Genomic DNA, 7,199 nt, shown 5'->3' with positions numbered 1-7,199 from the left:
TGTTTGGTATAAAATAACTTACTTTAAGCTCTAATGGAACTCTTAAGGCTTAACACTTACACTAAATCTAAATCTGGGGGCGGGGGTAATGCAAAATGTGTCCAAAGATGCCTAGAATTTTTATAGAATTGTGTTAAAAAGACATATAAATTCATTTTGAGATATGGTGGTCTGTTTAGATCCTTGTTAGCCTTTGCATCGCAGCAGCTTTTCTTCCTAGGGTCCACACAAGTTACATGGTGACTGTAATGGAAACTTCTGGAGCACAGAGTTGAAACACAATGAGACACGGGAGAGCTGGAACTTGGTGGCTAACACTGAAGATTTATTTGAAGTTACGGCCAGAGAATAGACAAAGACATTTGCTGCAGCCACAAGGGGACACAGCGTTTGCCTAACCCAGGCCAATGTATTAACTGGTTCTAAGAAAATAATCAACATTCTGCATAACAAGATAGAACAATCAAAGCACTATAACACCTCTATCAGCTGACGCCAACAGGCAGGGGTAAGGAGACAAAACACTGAGAGCACAGCAGCCCAAGGTCGAAGGCGAGGGCAGCAAAAACTGATAAACTGGGTCAAAGTTATGGGCCTAAGAAAATATTTCCACCATCAACATTCACCCTTCTGATCAAAATATAATGATATAACACATTGTGATGCAAAATGACTATAAATTAAATATTATCTGCTACATTTATATAACACTGTGACGAAGGTAACTTCGTCCCTGTGGACTGACGGCTTCGGGCCTTGTATTATTGCACTTTATGAAACAACTTCCCTTTGCACAGAAATGTCACCCAGCACTTTAGTAGTGAACAGTTTTGCACTTTATTAGCGTGATTGCACAGTACCGTTTGGCATTGTAGATTTGCACATTTTATATAATTTATACTAATTATTGAGATTTATTAAAGGATTAAACCGTATTAATTGAAATGTCGTCTGGCAGATGCTGGTCGGGTCCTCGGCTCCGCCTTGAAAAGATAGGGGAGTGACCGAGAGTGCCGAAAGTGTTTGCTGGTGTAGAATGACAGCGGTTAAGAATGATCAGGGTGCAAATAATATGTTGGGGGTGTGTATAAATCATAACGTTAAGTGGCATTAATTGTACAAGTGCTGACTGTGTTCAGTTGGGTTTGTATGTGTGTTATTCTGTTCAGTTATATGTTTGTGTTTGGAAAGTGTTCCCCCTCCCGTTTTGTCTGTTGCTCCTGATTATGTTCACCTGGTGCCCTGTGTTGTCTCCTCCCCCCTCACCTGTGTCTTGTTGGCTTGATTGCACATGTGGGTATTTAGGCTCTGTGTGTCCTGTTTTGTGTGTGAGATCCTTGTGGCTGGTGACTGTGCTCACGTGAACAGCAGATTGAGGCTGTGTCACCCGTGAGTAATAAATGCCCACACCGGGTTGTATTTTGGACGTTCTGCCTCTGCCTCCTTGCTTGGTCGGGCCTCTCAACGGTCAGCTTCACAAACACTAAGACAAATGAAGCAGACCGGCTTCAACAGAATCATTTATGATTTATCAGATAAATATCATCTTTCAACAAGGAATGACCATAAATCATTTACACTTTAAGGAATACTTATTAACAAAGTTTCTCAAAGTATTGTTTTGTATTCTGACTGGGAGTGAATACCATTCCAGCATTGCTCTATTACTGTAAGTTAGGGTAATGTGGTTTTTAACTTTGGTGAAGTGAAACAGCCTCCAGCACTGGCGTTGTTAAAAAACCTAAAGGTAATGAATATGAACCGATTCCCATGGAAACTATGCGCTCATGACTGGAGGGTGCAGCAACTTAAGAGTCCAGAGTTGTGGAAGCCACGAGGGCCACGCCGTGTATTTTAGGAGCAGATGGCAGTTGGGCTCTTTTTAAACAGCAAATGGCTCAATTTACTTTTGGACGGCTCGCCCATGTGCTGCCTTGGCTGTGTGTGGGGACTCACCCTTTTGTAAATTCATCATGCACACTAATCTTGTATTCCACATACAAGCAATGACCCAGCTGCTGTTTCATTGAAAGCAAATGTGACAGAAGTTATTTTTATTGATGTGCTTTTCTCAAATCTGGAAGATTTGGAAGTTAGCATGGCACTGGTTCCTTCGGGGGGGGGGAAACAATGGGATTTTTCCATTGAATTTTGGATGGTTGCACAAAATAAACTCTCTGGCATAGATTTATTTTCTGATATTTACATACTCTTTTTTCTGCACAGGTAAAACAGCTGATGATTGGCAATAACCGCTAAGGTAATGCCAGACTAGTCCTTGCTGTGAGGACGTTTTTTAGTCTCATTTAAGAAATGTTAGACAAGTGGGGTATCTACTTGTGTATTTATTCATAGTACAAACCTTAAAAATCTCTAAAGCTTGTTAACCTCAGAAGTAATTTCAAGCATCTAACTAAAGCCAATTTAAAAAATGTTTTACTTTGTGAGGAGTCATCCAGAAGTGCAAAATGCTGACTCATTCCCAGGTTCTAATACAGCTCTGTATTGGTCATAGACAGAAAGGGAAGGCCATTTGGGATGTGATGCACTCCCAACTCTTCTCCTTTAATATAATAACAGTCAATGACTATTCTAGGTTAAATGTTGAAACTAAATAACAGGGTTTCAATTTCATCAGACTGGAACCAGCTTCAGCTGCAGGTCACTCTTTATCGCCAGTCTGGATTTAGATGCTCACTAATTTCCTCATGGCACTGCTCATGCCGTAATCATATTTATTTTAAATCCCAAATGAGTATCTCTCCCTGGGCATTGAGGGCCCAGACGATCAATACTCTGTTTACCACACAGTGATCCAGCTGTGTTCACACACTGCCCAGTAAGACACGTACCCCCGCTCATGTTGTCAGCCATGGGACATGGGCGTGTGCCAGGGACAGCGGGGTGATTTCTGAGAAAAGATGACGGGCGGTGTTTTTGATAAAAATAAACTTCGAGCAACCTGGCATGAGGTTTGCATTTTCTGTCCACCATGCGCCTTACTTCTATTTAAAATGCCTGCTTAGTGTCCCCACAAAGCTGGGAAAATACATTAAAATGTATGCATGGAAAAATTGATTAATCAAACATATGACTTGGGTTACACTGACCTTTTTAGACAACAGTGTTTATGAGGACTGCAGCCTGCATTCATGACGTGCTACACACAGACAGGATGCTTCACGGCTCTTATTTTTAGGAGATGGAGTCACCAACCTGCCTCCTACCTGCATCACGTGAGACGGTTGGGTGTTGAGGAATGCATAGCTGGCTTTTTTGTAACATGTATAGCCCAGTGTTAAGTCTCTGTGACAGGTCGTTATTAAAGTTGTCATTCTTTTATCTTCGGCTATGTCCTGAACTGTGTGTCCCTGAATACCTGGCCCTATGGGGCTGTGTTACCGTCGTAAGTGAAGCAAATGCATCACTGGTGGCACCAATGTACAGCTTAATGACTGGATTTTGTTGATAATAAGGTGAACGTGTCAGCATTTGAGTTCATAGTTATCTTTGAACCTAAAGGATTCAAAGAAGCAAAGCACTTTCTGTGAATCATAGTCATGGCTTGAGCCATTCTGCAGGAAGTCTATGCTCACAAACTACTCATAAGGTGTCGATTCCTTATGAATAGTAAAAGAAAACATGGGTGGCTGCATCCCTCCCAAAATATTTTCTTAAACTATTTTTATATACTTGCTAGCCACATTTAGCTGACCTCTTTCACATGACTGTAGAGACCTATATGTGACATAAGAACTGACTGCTGTCACATATTTCTGCATCAAGCATGTGAGAGAATAACAGAAAGGAAACTTGATATAGCATAGTGTGAAAAAATGCAACAAAGCAGCAACACAATTAAAAAGGTTTATTATTAACCAAAGTATTTCGGTCAAATACCGGCCTATTTTTTACACTTACCACAAACTTTTTAAAACTATTCCTATATTGGTTTTTGGGTAAATGTGTTATTGGTATAGGCTACAGGCTAGAAATTACCAAATCACATACTCGTTCAAAAAGAATTGTTGGTATCCCTATTGGATAAACTGTAACAAAAAAATCTGATTGACAAACGTTGATCCAAAACATCAAGAATCTAGCGCAATGCTACTTAATTAAAATAATATCACGGCCAGAATCACAGATCTTGAGAGTGAAACTTTTTGTTATGAATAGTGGCTACGGGGCGTGTCATGTTTCATCATTTATGAAGTGAATGCATTACATTACTGTAAGGTCATTATTATATGTACAGCACTTTGGCTCGACCAAAAATCGTTTAAAAATGTGCTATATAAATAAAACTTGATTTGATTTGATTTGAGACATAATCTGCCTGTGAATATGCATGTGAATGAAAACCCTGCTATCAGCAGCTAAACTTGCACTGCAGAGACACAAAGACAGGACGATGGTTTTCAATAAAAAAAATTGGGGGGGGGGCATCCATGTGGTGTTTTTAGGTCTGACTTTTTCGAGGTAATATCGCCACAGACACAGTTTGTTATAATGCAAATGCAATGTTAGTTTTTTTTATCAAGGGCTATAGGCCTAATCACTTACATTTGGCAATAGATAGTGACTCAACCGACATTGACTTAAAATAACAATCTTCAAGGTTATTACTTTAATCTTCATGTTAGAGCAGAGCACAAAGATAAATATTTAGTATTTTTTTTTCTTGAAATATGTGTTGTATTGTATTGTTAATCTTTGATTATTAGTTTTAGTCTTAATTGTAATTTTAGGCAAACAGAAATAGCAGAGGATTTTAAGTCCTTGCTGTTTGAAGAAAACTGTGCAACACAATTGAAATACATTGGTAAATTGATAACCTGATTAAATGTGATATACATTTTATAAACTGAGAAATACACACTTGGACTTGTTTGTATATACGGTCTAACCCTCTTGCCACACTCGCTACAGCCCTGAACAGCCAATAGATGGGAAGGGGATTGTTGCCTCCCTGAGCTTGTGACCACAGACACACGGTCCTTTTAAAGCATTACATGCAGCTCATATTCTATATTGTTAATTTGTATTTAGTGACCCCCTTAAAACGTGCATGGATATGCCTCTAGTTTACCCAGGGTCCAAAACATAGAAAGACAATACAGATAAACAATTAAATAAAGATATACAAATAATTGGCAAGCTAAACAGATGCAATAATGAAATGAAATCCTAACAGACTTATGAGTAAATTAAACATTAAAACAGAGAGAAAGACACTTAAAAGATGTGAAATAAGCTTCATTAAACTATCAAATAACTCAAATTAACAAAAATCTGGATACTTAAATAACATAACGACATACACATGTAAATACTTGCCTGTCTCTTTTATTTGGTAATATATGTCTCTGTTTGCTTTAAAAGGTTATGTTGGTATTGATGATAGATGTATATCTTTGTGCAGATATACAGCTGACGTGGGACCATATTGACCAACCAAAGGTCACATTGAAGGAGCTGTTGACACCACGCAGACATGTGACTTTCTCCGTTTACTGTCAAAGATTGTTGTTGCTAACATTGTCTTTGGCCATGTTCCATACACCTGAGTGTTTTCAACTCTGACTTATTGGTAATGTGACAGATCATAACAGCCTGGAACTATGTATAGCAAGAAGCTGTAACCTCTGAGACCCCGCTCTGGTATTTGCCCAAGAGCAGGCCTAACAGCGTGCCGATACAAACAAACATTTTCCACATGCTGAGGTTCTCGTTGCTTCTGGTGAGGAGTCTCCGTGGAGAGACATGAAGGGAGCACCACCAGGGCTCAGGGACGCCCCTGCACCCCCGCAATACCATATAAGAGACTTTGACACCTGATAGCTGCTTCTAAAAGTCTCTTCCTCGAGCTGTGAACCTTCAAATACCCACACTTCAATTTGTCTAGACATTAGCTGTGAGCCTCAGTCCCCTGTACCCCCTGTTTAGAAACCAGTAGTGTGTGGAGGTGATGAATAATTCATTTGTGTTGGTATTTAGAGGCGGGATCCACTCTTGCCATAGCTCCAGCTGGGATCGTCTGAGTCACACGACCTGAAAATATGCTACAAAACTGTCTTAACGGGCATGTGCAGTAAATGACTTGTGTTCTCAACTTAAAAACAACGTACAATTGCTGTACAGCAGCGTTGTCAAAGAGGTGCTATTGTGCTTTCTAGGTTGTCCCTTTCCTGTAGTGTGTTATATAGGTTTTTGTGCATGTAAATTGTCTGCTAAGTCTAAAATCACAAAGATCCATCCAGAGGGAGTTTCTCTGCGGAGGGCTCAGACCGGGTGAAAAGAGGTAGGCATTATACAGTAGGAGGCAATATGAGAACAATAAACCACTTATTGAACATTGAAGCATGGAAAATGAGCATAATGGGGCAACTGTAAAAATATGAAAATGTATTGAATCGAAATACCTGAACACTCATGACATTGAAGTTAAAGGTTATAATGTTGTAAAACTCTTTAAGAGGCAGTATACTTGTGTAAAGTAAGCAAAGAGGATGTGTCTAAAGACAGAGAATGTACTCCCTTTCCGACACAGTTAACATGTCTACAAGATGATCTGGCGCAGGACATTAAGACCATCAATTCTTACTTGCCATCTTTATGAATCCTTCAGCAGGAAACACACTCTTAGCCGAAAGAGAGAAGAGCTTGGAACAGAACTTTTCGAACAAATAATTACATCGACCATAAGGCTTACAATATAAACTTTCCAACTGTTGATCAAATCAACATTAAGGCCTACTTCTACAAATATGGGTGAACAGATGCTTTAACAATACGAATTACAATGGAATAAAACCAAACAGTTCAACAGGGGAGATCAAGTTCTAGAGCACAGTCATATTTTAAGTGGTTGGAGCTACGGTGAGAAACCAAAACCTTGGATTGGCAGCCACGCTATTTCCTCTGTAACATTGGCAGCATCTGTGAAATGCCCACGTCTTCTTCCAAAGGTTTAGTGAACCAGTTATAACCAGCTGTTCCCATCATGGAAGTCTGTGTGGGGGCAGCTGCTGCACACAGTTTTACAGCACCATTCACACATACAATTTGAATAATAAAATGTACCAAATGTAATGAAAGTGGAGATTATAGCATTCTGTTTATAATAAATTAACAATTTTGCAGTATAAGCGTCAGACCCATTTAGGAAAGCGAAAGTTTAGTGTTGTAAATAGCTA

This window comes from Trematomus bernacchii, unplaced genomic scaffold (assembly GCF_902827165.1).
Source record: "Trematomus bernacchii unplaced genomic scaffold, fTreBer1.1, whole genome shotgun sequence".
Classification (NCBI taxonomy): Eukaryota; Metazoa; Chordata; class Actinopteri; order Perciformes; family Nototheniidae; genus Trematomus; species Trematomus bernacchii.
Note: the sequence above shows the minus strand (reverse complement) of the source record.